Consider the following 12,500-nt stretch of genomic DNA (forward strand, 5'->3'; position numbering starts at 1 on the left):
GGTTGAAAGCGAACTAAATCCCATTGGTACTAATAAAATTGATCGTGAATTAATACAAATTGATGACTGCTGCACAAGTTATTTTTCGCTACAGTTTGCCATACCCTTCCCTGCCTCTGATACGGAATGGCAGGATCTCCAGTCTCGAGGGAATAAATAACTAGGCGATGAATAATTACGTAACGAAGCGAAGTACTCTTGACTCAGCCGGTCCTTTGTTTAGAGAATTTGGTAACCCAAGGACGTACAGACGAAAGTACAGTATCAACTGCCAGAACAAATCACCTTGTCAATTTCAACGAGGATCTAGAAACTAGCGGACTCTACAAACGTACTAGGGACACTAAAGGTCATTTCTAGTCGATTTGAAACTAGGATTTAGAATCTAACGGACCGTGTAAACGTACTAGAGACGATAAAATATCACCTCACGACTTCTCAAACCTAGTAGTGGGTTAAAGGAAAGAAAAGGCATTTGTGTTCAAGGATGTTCGCCTCAGGAGTTGAAATATTGTCGATTTTTTTTTCTCAACGTTGATGAAGCGTTTTTAGTCTGAAGGCCTAACCACTTAGTGGTTTGTCTAGAATGACATATGTGTGTGTATATATATATATATCTATTTATATATATATATATATATACATTAACATTAACATTAACATTAACATTAACACATATTGAATAGTAATTGTTGAAGTCAGTAGATTAAAAAAATGATGACAAAAATGATAAAATAATATTGTACGCAGGTTTCAAGTGTACAAAATAGATGGCCACACAAGTATTAAATGTCAGCTGAAAAAAGGGAACGCAAAATAGTCCAGGGTGAGTTGCCATTTTCTTTTTTTTCTGAGATTGAACGCACTTTAGAAGAAAATAGCGTTCACCTCAAAGCCTTTACCCGCCCATAGATCCTTTGTGTAAGTTCGTATCAGTCGAGAATGATCGATCGTTATCAAAATGACTCGGCGAAGGTATATATATATATATATGTAATTTTATTTTTCATTTTTGTCATGAACCGACTAGTAATTTTATTTTTAATCTAATGGGCCCGGTATATTGGGTGTGACCGGCCTTTTGTTTGTATCCGATCTGGCGAAATTTACATCATTCGTTTTGAATTGTTTCCTTTACCGTAACCCTGTGTATGGATGTGTTCTTTATACCATACTAAAGTTACTGTGGAAGAAAGTGTTTATGTACGTACGTACGTATTTTTTTTACTAATGTCTTTCTTCATTTCTATGTATATTTTTCTCCATGTATGCATTTATTGATTTATGTAGGTATATATTACTCGTGTGTGCAAATACATATTCATTTCTGTATTTTTTAATTATTTTGTGCGTATGCGTGTGTGTATGTATGTACACGATTATACAGATAGTGTTCGTTTTAATGCCTCGGTGATTTCTCGAAAGCGTAACGCGCGCGAAGGGCATTTGTGACGTTACAGAGAAACTGAAGGACGTGACAAGGCGCTCCGGGTGACGTAAGAAGGGGGGGGGGGGGGGGTGGAAATTCGTTCTTGTGACGACTTGTGGCGGTGACGGATGTGACGGAGGCAGAGAGGGGAGGGCAATGAAGTCGGGAGATGGGGAAGGGAGGAAGAGAGGGAGGGATGAGAGAGGAGGAAGGGGGGGAAAAGGGGGAAGGGAGGAAGAGAGGGGGGATGAGAGAGGAGGAAGAGGGGAAGGGAGGAAGAGAGAGGGGGTATGAGAGAGGGAGAGAGGAAGGGGGAGGGGAGGATAAGGGGAGAGGAAGAGTGGGATGGAAGGGGAGAGGGAGGAGGATTGAGGAGAAGAGGGAAGAGAAGGGGGAAAGGGAGATTTAAGGAAGGCAGAGGGAGGAAAGGAGGTGAAAGAGAGGAGGAAGAGGATAGATTTAAAGTAGGTAGAGGAGAAGAGGAGGAGAGGAGGAAAAGTTGATGAGAGAGAGAGAGAGAGAGAGAGAGAGAGAGAGAGAGAGAGAGAGAGAGAGAGAGAGAGAGAGAGAGAGAGAGAGAGAGAGAGAGAGAGAGAGAGAGAGAGGCAAGAAGATTATATAGACCAAAAAGAGTTCGAAAATAGAAAAAAAAGGTCTGCCATGTCTCTGTGTCGATAAACATATCCCAGAATAGAAACAACGGGAGAAATAATTATTCAAGATAAAAGCCATGTTCACAGGGGTTCAAGTGCCAAAAGAACCTGCAGTCACGACCTGTGTAGTACGCGCTAAAAGCTTTTTTTTTTTTCTTTTCTTTATTTTCTTTTTTTTTTTCTTTTTTTTTTTCTTTCTCGCCACCCAGCCTTGTTCTTTGTTCGTTTTTTTTTTCTTTTTTTTTTCTTTTCTTTTTGTTAACTCCATATGTTGTAAGAGAGAAGGGGAAGGAGAGTAGAGTGCAAGGTTATTTTCATTATTTTTATTTTTACTAATTTTTCAGTTTTTTGTTCTATTTTTACTACCAATAGTACTAATTTTGTTATTTATATATTATTTTAATTTTAGCTTTTTGTTTTGGGAATTTAAATCGCCTTGAGTTTAAGTTTTTTTTTTAATATTAGAATAGTTTTTAAATTACAAAAATTGTAAAAAGTTTAGAAATTATTAACCGGAAGGTGAGAGGTCATATTTTTTTCCCTTTCGAGAGACTAAATAAATAGATTGTTGATATTTTTTTATGGTCATTGTAATCTTGGTCGTCAGTTTTTTCTTTTTTCTTTCTAAAGACTTAGCAACAAGTATGTTAGGTTAGTGATCGTTGTGTATTATTTTTTTTTTTTCCTTTTCTTTTCTCTGTTTTAACCTTTCGTGCGTTATTATCGTTTTATCGCTTTCATATCTTGTCACCATCCCCGACATGTCTGTCCGTCTCTGTCTCTGTCTCTCTCTCTCTCTCTCTCTCTCTCTCTCTCTCTCTCTTCTCTCTCTCTTCTCTTCTCTCTCACTTTCTCTTTCTCTCTCACTTTCTCTTTCTCTCTCACTTTCTCTTTCTCTCTCACTTTCTCTTTCTCTCTCCCTCCCTCCCTCCCTCCTCCACCCTCCCCCCCTCCCCCATGGTGGGAATAACTGAAGAAAGAGATAAAAGGAGAGGAGGAGGAGGGATAGACACACACATACATACACACACATACACACACATACACACACATACACACACATACACACATACACACACAGACACACACAGACACACACAGACACACACAGACACACACAGACACACACAGACACACACAGACACACACAGACACACACAGACACACACAGACACACACAGACACACACAGACACACACAGACACACACAGACACACACAGACACACACAGACACACACAGACACACACAGACACACACAGACGATTAGAGGGAGCGACAGAGCTTCTCCTTTAAGCTCAGTCTTTAAGTGGCTTATTGTCCTTCCAAGTATTCGTTTTTTTTATACCTTCCTTTGCTATCCGAAGGAGTCTAAAAAATAACAGAGGAATTAGAGTAAGGGTAGAGAGGGAGGGAGTAATGGTTGGTGGTAGGGGTGGGAGTATGGGGGAGGGAGTGAGTGAGTGAGTGAGTGAGTAGTGCGATGGGAGTGGGGGATTGTGAGGGGAGGGAGGGAGGGAGGGAGGAGGAGAGATAGAAGGTGAGATAGAGGAAGTAATGGGACTTGGAGAGATGAAGGGACAAAGGAGTGGTAAAGGGAGGGAGGGAGGGGAAGGTGACGGGGCCGGAGGTAGGGTGTATATATATATAATATATATATAATATATATAATATATATATATATATAAAATATATATATATATAATTATTTATTTATTTATTTGTTTTTCTATTTTTGTTTAGAGGGATGGGTCATTATTATGTTAGGGAGATAAAATGTATGGTTAGAATAATCAAACGCGTGTTCTATAGATCGGGAGGATGTGAGGAAAGAGAGAGAGGCAGGCAGGCAAGCAGGCAGTCAGACTCAGACTCGCAAAACACATGAGAATACGAGAAATAGAAAAGGAAAATGAAGAACAATAGAGAAGGGACACTAGACGATGAACTTGATATCATCGTCGGACTGTTATGAGAATTAAATTAATGTCTTTCAGTTACGCAAGTGCTGAATGTGCTGTCTGTGGTGTTTTGTATGCAGGGGCATAAGCGCAAGTGTACCTGTTCGCGGACTTTTGTACCTGTACAGTTAGCCTAGGAGGGTCATTGTACTTTCGTGGGGGGGGGAGTGTGTGTGTGTGTGTGTGTGTGTGTGTGTGTGTGTGTGTGTGTGTGTGTGTGTGTGTGTGTGTGTGTGTGTGTGTGTGTGTGTGTGTGTGTGTGTGTGTGTGTGTGTGTGTGTGTGTGTGTGTTCGTGTGTGTGTGTCCGTGTGTGTTCGTGCGCTTTTTTGTATGTGTGTGCATATGCGTGCGTTTGTTTTTGTGCGTGTGTGTGTCGGTGTAAAGCTCGTGTTTGCTTCCACCAGTAACCTCGTCACCGAGCCAGACCACGTGACCCGGTTGTCAATGCTATCTCAACTGGATCGTTTTTTTAAAGAATCTCATCAAGAAAGAGAAAATACCATTCTCCCATTCATTTTTTTTGTTTTGTTTTTATTTCCCAAGTCTTTCTCTTTCATCCTTATCACTTTGTTCGCGCCAATGGCTATATAGAGACTTCTAGAATGTTTTCTGATTTATCTTCGTGATCAGTGAAGCAACGTTAGCGAATTTTTTATATATATATTTTTTCTATCTTGCTTTTGGCGAGTTTGCTTTTTACGAGATTGTTGGGTTGTTTATTTTGTTTGTTTGCTTGTTTGCTTGTTCCTGTTTTTCCTGTCGTTGTCGTTGTCCTCCCATCTTCCTCTTGTTCCCCTTCCTCTTCCTCCTCCTCCAACTCCTCATTTTCCTCCTATTACTCATTTACTAACTCGTCGTCCTCTTCCTCCTCCTCTTCTTCCTCCTCCTCCTCTTCCTCCTCTTCTTCCTCCTCCTCTTCCTCCTCCTCCTCTTCCTCCTCCTCCTCTTCCTCCTCCTCCTCTTCCTCCTCCTCCTCTTCCTCCTCCTTCTCTTCCTCCTCCTCCTCTTCCTCCTCCTCCTCTTCCTCCTCCTCCTCCTCCTCCTCTTCCTCCTCCTCCTCTTCTTCCTCCTCCTCCTCTTCCTCCTCCTCCTCTTCCTCCTCCTCCTCCTCTTCCTCCTCCTCCTCTTCCTCCTCCTCCTCCTCCTCCTCTTCCTCCTCCTCCTCCTCCTCCTCCTCCTCTTCCTCCTCCTCCTCCTTCCTCCTCCTCCTCTTCCTCCTCCTCCTCTTCCTCCTCCTCCTCCTCTTCCTCCTCCTCCTCCTCTTCCTCCTCCTCCTCTTCCTCCTCCTCCTCTTCCTCCTCCTCCTCCTCTTCCTCCTCCTCCTCCTCTTCCTCCTCCTCCTCTTCCTCCTCCTCCTCTTCCTCCTCCTCCTCCTCTTCCTCCTCCTTCTCTTCCTCCTCCTCCTCTTCCTCCTCCTCCTCCTTCCTCCTCCTCCTCTTCCTCCTCCTCCTCCTCCTTCCTCCTCCTCCTCCTCCTCCTCCTCCTCCTCTCTCCTCCTCTCTCTTCCTCCTCCTCCTCTCCTCCTCCTCCTCTTCCTCCTCCTCCTCTTCCTCCTCCTCCTCTTCCTCCTCCTCCTCTTCCTCCTCCTCCTCCTCTTCCTCCTCCTCCTCCTCTTCCTCCTCCTCCTCCTCTTCCTCCTCCTCCTCCTCTTCCTCCTCTTCCTCCTCTTCCTCCTCTTCCTCCTCCTCCTCCTCTTCCTCCTCCTCCTCCTCTTCCTCCTCTTCCTCCTCCTCCTCCTCTTCATCCTCCTCCTCCTCTTCATCCTCCTCCTCCTCTTCATCCTCCTCCTCCTCTTCATCCTCCTCCTCCTCTTCATCCTCCTCCTCCTCTTCCTCTTCCTCCTCTTCATCCTGTTCCTCCTCTTCATCCTCTTCCTCCTCTTCATCCTCTTCCTCCTCTTCATCCTGTTCCTCCTCTTCATCCTGTTCCTCCTCTTCATCCTGTTCCTCCTCTTCATCCTGTTCCTCCTCTTCATCCTGTTCCTCCTCTTCATCCTGTTCCTCCTCTTCATCCTGTTCCTCCTCTTCATCCTGTTCCTCCTCTTCATCCTGTTCCTCCTCTTCATCCTGTTCCTCCTCCTCCTCCTCCTCCTCCTCCTCCTCCTCCCCCCCCCCCTCTCCCCATCCCCTTCCTCCTCCTCCTCCTCCTTATTGTCTTATTTCCCCTAACTCCTCTTCATCCTGTTCCTCCTCCTCCTCCTCCTCCTCCTCCTCCTCCTCCTCCTCCTGCTCCTCATTTTCTTATTTCCCCTAACTCCTCTTCATCCTGTTCCTCCTCCTCCTCCGGTTTCTCATCCCTCCTCCTCTCCTCCTTCGTCTTTCATTCTCCCCATCCCTCGTTATTTCACAGCCGTCATCTCCCTCCCTCTCACTCCCTGCATCATCATTTCCCCTTTCTCCCCTCCTCTCATCCTCGTCTTCTCTCTCTCCCCTCTCATCCTCGTCTTCTCTCTCTCCCCTCTCATCCTCGTCTTTTATCTCTCCCCTCTCATCCTCGTCTTCTCTCTCTCCCCTCTCATCCTCGTCTTCTCTCTCTCTCCCTTGCGCAATCATAGACGTGCATCGCGGTCGGTTGATCGAAGGGGGAAAAAAAAGGAAAAGATGAATGAAGAAAGAGAAAAGGGTGAATAAAAAAAGAGAAAGATAAATTGAAAAATAATTTTAAAAAAATAGAGAAAAAAATAAAGGAAAAAAATATATAAAATGGCAAAATGATACTGACAAGCACGCATTTGTGTCGATTATAGTTCTATCTCGTTCCCGGCGTGGGAGAAAATGTTATCCGTCTGTTGTCCATTCCCGTCACGCCGTTGATTGACAGGGGAAGATGATCGCAGTAAGAGGAGATAGGTGCCGATAAGGGTGGAAGTTAGACGTCGTCGTGAGGGGTGGGGGGTGTCTTGCAGGATGGGGGGGGGGGGGGGGGGGAGGAGGACGGGCTGGTGGCGTTGGTGGGGAGGCGATGGTGATGGGGAGAGGGTGGTGGTTATGGTGGTGAGGGATTGATGGTGAAGCGATGGTGGTTGGCGGAGTTTGAGGGAGTTGGTGGGGGGTGGTGGTGGTGATTAGTAATAGTAATTGACGTATAATAATGACAGTAACAAAACAGTAATAATAATGATAATAATAAATAATAGTATTAAATAATAGTAATAAATAATAGTAATAGTAATGAAAAAATCATAATTTTAACAATCACGAAGGTAACACCGATGCTGTTAAATTTAGTAATAACAACATTCATCACGATATTAACGATAATGATCATAACGATAACGCTGATAACAGTATGAACGGCTTCCTGCGGCGAAAGGTGGTTCATTCTCCCGACGCGAGGGAATGGATGTCCCTAATTTGGGCTCGGGGCTCGGGCTTTAAATTTCCCGAACTGCTTTTCATAAGGAATCGCATCATTTAAGCTCATTCTGAGGGGAGGGGGAAGAGGGGAAGGGATGCGGTAAGGGGGAGGGGGAAGGGGAAGGGGAGAGGTGAGGGGAGGGGAGGGGAGGGGGGAAGGGATGAGGTAAAGGGAGGGGGAAGAGGGAGGGAAAGGGGAAGGGGGGAGGTGAGAGGAAGGGGAGGGGGAAGGGGAAGGGGAAGGGGAAGGGGGAGTAGGAGAGAGAAGGGGAGGGAGAGGGGGAAGGGGGGAAGGGTGAGTAGGAGGGAGAAGGGGAGGAGAGGGGGAAGGGGGGGAAGGGGATGTGAGTGGGAGCGAGAAGGGGAAGGGGTGAAGGGGAAAGGAGGTGTAGGTGGGGAGATGGTGAAGGGGGATGGTAGGGGAAGAGGGGAAGGGAATGGGAAGGGCAGAGAGTGAGGGAGAGAGGGGAGGAGGGATAAGGTTGGTAATTGAACAGTGTTTGATGGGCTGGCGTTTTTAAGGCGAGTGGTGGCAGTCGGGAGTGTTTGGGCGTGACGGGGAGGGGGGGGGGGGTACTGTTTGTTGTTTCTCCCGTCTGTCTTTGTCTGTGTTTCTCCTCTCTTCTTTCTCCTCTCTTCTTTCTCTTTTCTCCTTTATCCTCTCTTCTTTCACTTCTCTCCTTCCTCCTCTCTCCTTTTTCCTTTCTCCTCTCTCCTCTCTCATTTCTCATTTCTCATTTCTCATTTCTCCATTTCTCCTCTCTCTCCTCTCTCTCCTCTTTCCCCTCTTTCCCCTCTCTCCCCCTCTTCCCCTCTTATTCTCCTTTTCCTCTCCTCCTTCCCCCGATCCAAATTTTCCTGATTTGATTTCTCATTTCTCCTCTCTCCTCTTTCCCCTCTCCCCTTCCCCCTTCCCCCTCCTTTCCTCTCCCCTCTCCCCTCCTCATCCGCTCCTTTTGTTACCGTTTCCCTGCTCCTCCCCTTCATTCTCCTTCCCTCTCCCCCCCTTCATCTCCCTTCCCCATCCCCCCTCGTTCTTACCTTCCCTCTCCTCCCCTTCATTCCCTTCCCTCTCCTCCCCTTCATTCCCTTCCCTTTCCTCCTTTCTCCTTCATTCCCTTCTTTCCTCCCTTTCCTTCCCCTTCCATTCCCTCCCCTTCCCTCCATTCCCTCCCCTTCCCTATATTCCCTCCCCTCCATTCCCTCCCCTCCCCTCCCCGTCACTCCATTCCCTCCCCTCCCCTCCCCGTCACTCCATTCCCTCCAATCCCTTCCCCCCTCCTCTCCTCCCTTCCTCCCCTCCCCTCCCCCTCCCCTCCCTCCCCTCCCCCCATCCTCCCCTCCCCTCCCCCCATTCTCCCCTCCCCTTCACTCCATTCCCTCCCCTCCCCGTGACTCCATTCCCTCCAATCCCTTCCTCCCCTCCTCTCCTCCCTTCCTCTTCTCCCTTCCTCCCCTCCCCTCCCTCCCCTCCCCCCCCCCTCCCCCCATTCTCCCCTCCCCTCCTCCCCTCCCCCCATTCTCCCCTCCCCCCATTCTCCCCTCCCCCCATTCTCCCCTCCCCTCCCCTCCCCCTCCCCACCTCTTCTGCAACATTTGCTAACGTTTTAGTGATTTACATAATCTGGGAAGCGGGGGAGAGGGGAGGAAGGGAGGGAGGGAAGAGGTGGTGGAACAGGGAATGAGGACGGTTGGAGGATAGGGGAGGGAAGTGGGGAGGATAGGAGACGGGGGTGGGGAGGATAGGGGACGGGGGTGGGAAGGATAGGGGAGAAACATGTCGACGTGAGAATTTAACACAATTGCGAAGCGCGGACCACAGCTCAGTTGCCCCGAATTACTGCCGTCGGTGGTGACATAGGAAGGGGAATAGGGGAAGGGGAGGGGAGGGGAAGGGGAAGGGGAAGGGGAAGGGGAGGGGAGGGGAAGGGTGGAGAATGGGTAGGGATGGGGGAAAGGGGGGGAGGAGAGGGTGGATAATGGGTAGGGATGGGGGAAAGGGGGAGGAGAGGGGGGAATGGGGGGAGGAGAGGGGGGGTAATGGGTAGGGATGGGGGAAGGGGGGAAGGAGAGGGGGGGTAATGGGTAGGGCCTTAATGGGGAAAAGGGATGGGGAGAAGGTGGTTAGGTAATTAATGGGGAGACAGTATAAAGGATGTGTAGAAGAGGATGGGGAATGGGGGTTGGATGGAGGGGAGGGAGGAGAAGGGAGATGTAGAATGGGTAGGGGGAGGAGGGGGAGGGGGATGGACAAGGGGGAGACGGAGATGTAGTTAATGGATAGGGGAAGAAGGGGGGTGAAGGGAGAAGGTGGTGGAGGGAGGGGTGGAGAATGGTTAAGGAAAGAAGGAGGTAAATATAACTGGGATTAAATGTTGGTAGGGGGTGAGGGGGAGGAGTGGGGAGGAGGAAAAAAAAGTTGTTTTCTCATGTCTCTCTTGAGTTATTCTTCAGAGATGCTCAGACCGCCGCGACGTGAGGTGGCTTGATGTCTTAGTTGTGTGTGTCTGTGTGTGTTGATTTGTGCTCTGTGCTGTGTTGGCATAAGGGCGATTTCCCCTTGGAACGTTTTAGGAATGACGGCAGCTGTCCTTGCATTTACATAAGCACTTGTACGCATATTTGATACGTGTACTGTACACAGTCTACTTAGGCCTATGCGTATTGATACCCGTTATATGGCCTATAAGCACGCACGCGGCTGTGTGTACCCTAAGCACGCGTAGGTGTGAGTGCGCGTATATACAGAAACCACGTATTGTCTGTAAATCGCACACACGGACATAATCATACATTCTCAGAACGCGCGCAAATACGCTTGCTTAATCTATCTCTCCCTCTTTCCTCTTCCCCTTTTCTCTCTCCCACTTTCCTCTCCCCTCTTTCCCTCCCCTCTTACTCTCTCCCCTCTTTTCCCCTACTCCCCCCTTTCTCTCTCTTCCCCTCTTCTCTTTCTCTCTCCCCTCTTTCTCTCTCCCCCTCTTTCTCTCTCCCTCATTCTCTTCTAACTCCCCCTCTTTCTCTTCTCCCCCTCTTCCTCTCTCCCCCATCTTTTCTCTCTCCCCCTCTTTCTCTCTCTTCTTCCTCTTGTCTCTCTCCCCCTCTCTTTCTCTCTCCCCTCTTTCTCTCTCCCTCCTCTTTCTCCTCGTTCCCTCTCTCTCTCCTCTGTCATCTCCCTCTCCATTTCTCTCTCCCCCTCTTTCTCTCTCCCCTCTTCTTCTTTCTCTCATCCCCTCTCTTTCTCTCTCCTCTTCTCTTCTCTCTCTCCCCCCTCTTTCTCTCTCCCACCTCTTCTCATCTCACTCTCTCTCTCCCTCTCTCTCTCTCTCCTCCCTCTCTCTCTCTCTCCTCTCTCTCTCTCTTCTCACTCTTTCTCTCTCCCTCATCTCTTCTCTCCGTCCTCCTCTCTATCCTCTCTCCCTCACTTTCTCTCTCTCCTCTCTTCTCTCCTCCCTCTCTTTCTCTCTCCCTCTCTTTTCTCTCTCCCTCTCTTTATCTCTCTCCCCTCTCTCTCTTTCTCTCTCCTCTCTTTCTCTCTCCTCTCATCTTCTCTCTCCCTCTCTTCTCTCTCCCTCTCATTCCTCTCGTCTCTCCTCTCTTTCTCTCTCCCTCTCTTTCTCTCCCCCCCTCTCTTCTCCTCTCCCTCTCTTTCTCTCTCCTTCCTCTCTTTCCTCTCTTCTCTCTCTTCTCTCTCTCTCCTCCTTTCTCTCTCTCCCCCCTTCTTTCTCTCTCCCCTCTATCTCTCTCCCTCTCTTCTCTCTCTCCCTCTCTTCTCATCCCTCTCCCTCTCTTCTCTCTCCCCTCTCTTTCTCTCTCCCTCTCATTCCTCTCTCCCTCTCTTTCTCTCTCCCTCTCTTTCTCTCTCCGCTCTCTTTCTCTCTCCCTCTCTTTCTTCTCCCTCTCTTTCTCTCTCCCCTCTCTTTCTCTCATCTCCCCTCTCTTTCTCTTCCTCTCCTTTCTCTCCACTCCCTCTCTTCTCTCTCCCTCTCTTCTCTCTCCCCTCTCTTTCTCTCCTCACCTCTCTTTCTCTCTCCCCCTCTTTCTCCTCTCCCTCTCTTTCTCTCTCCCTCTCTCTCTCCACTCTTTCTCTCTCCCCTCTCTTTCTCTCTCCCCTCTCTTTCTCTCTCCCTCTCTTCTCTCTCATCTCTCTCTCTTATCTTCTCTCTCCTCCTCTTCTCCTCTCTCCTCTCTTTCTCTCCTCCTCTCCTCTTCTCTCTCCCCTCTCTTTCTCTCTCCCTCTCTCTTTCCTCTCCTCCCTCTCTTTCTCTCTCCCTCTCTTCTCTCTCCCTCTCTTTCTCTCTCCCCTCTCTTTCTCTCCCTCTCTTTCTCTCTCCCTCTCTTTCTCTCTCCCTCTCTTTCTCTCTCCCCTCTTTCTCTCTTCCTCTCCTCCTCTCTCCTCTCTCTTTCTCTCTCCTCTCTCTCTCTCTCTCTCCCTCTCTTCTCTCCTCCCTCTCTTCTCTCATCCTCCTCTTTCTCTCTCCCTCTCCTTCTCTCCTCTCTCTTATCTCCTCCCTCTCTTCTCTCTCCCTCTCGTTTCTCTCACTCCCTCTCTTATCTCTCCTCTCCTCTTTCTCTCTCCCTCTCTTTCTCTCTCCCTCTTCTTTCTCTCTCCCCCTCTCTTCTCTCTCTACCCCCTCTCTTCTGCTCTCCTCCCTCCCTCTTTCTCTCTCACCCCTCTCTTTCTCTCTCCTCTCTCTTTCTCCTATCTCTTTCTCTCTCCCTCTCATCTTTCTCTCTCCCCTCATCTCTTCTCTCGTCCCTCTCATCTTCTCTCTCTCCCTCTCTTTCTCTCTCGTCTCCCCCTCTCTTTCCTCTCTCCCCCTCTCTTTCTCTCTCCCCTCTCTTTCCTCTCTCCCCCTCTCTTTCTCTCATCCCCCTCTCTTCTCTCTCTCTCACCTCTCGTTTCTCTCATCCCTCCTCCTCTTTCTCTCTCCCCCTCCTTCTCTCATCCCCTCTCCTCTCTCTCCTCGTCCTCTCCCCTCTCTTTCCTCTCTCTCCCCTCTCTTCTCTCTCCCCCTCTCTTTCTCTCTCCCCCTCTCTTTCTCTCTCCCCCCTCTCTTTCTCTCTCCCCCTCTCTTTCTCTCTCTCGTCCCCTCGTCTT

General features: G+C 48.6%; 1 pseudogene; it reads left to right on the plus strand.

The window, feature by feature from the left end:
* The first annotated feature begins 4,934 nt into the window (after positions 1-4,934).
* The window catches only part of LOC125037687, a 16,853-nt pseudogene continuing 9,287 nt past the window's right edge, over positions 4,935-12,500 (plus strand).

Source organism: Penaeus chinensis, chromosome 23 (assembly GCF_019202785.1).
Source record: "Penaeus chinensis breed Huanghai No. 1 chromosome 23, ASM1920278v2, whole genome shotgun sequence".
In the NCBI taxonomy this organism is placed as follows: Eukaryota; Metazoa; Arthropoda; class Malacostraca; order Decapoda; family Penaeidae; genus Penaeus; species Penaeus chinensis.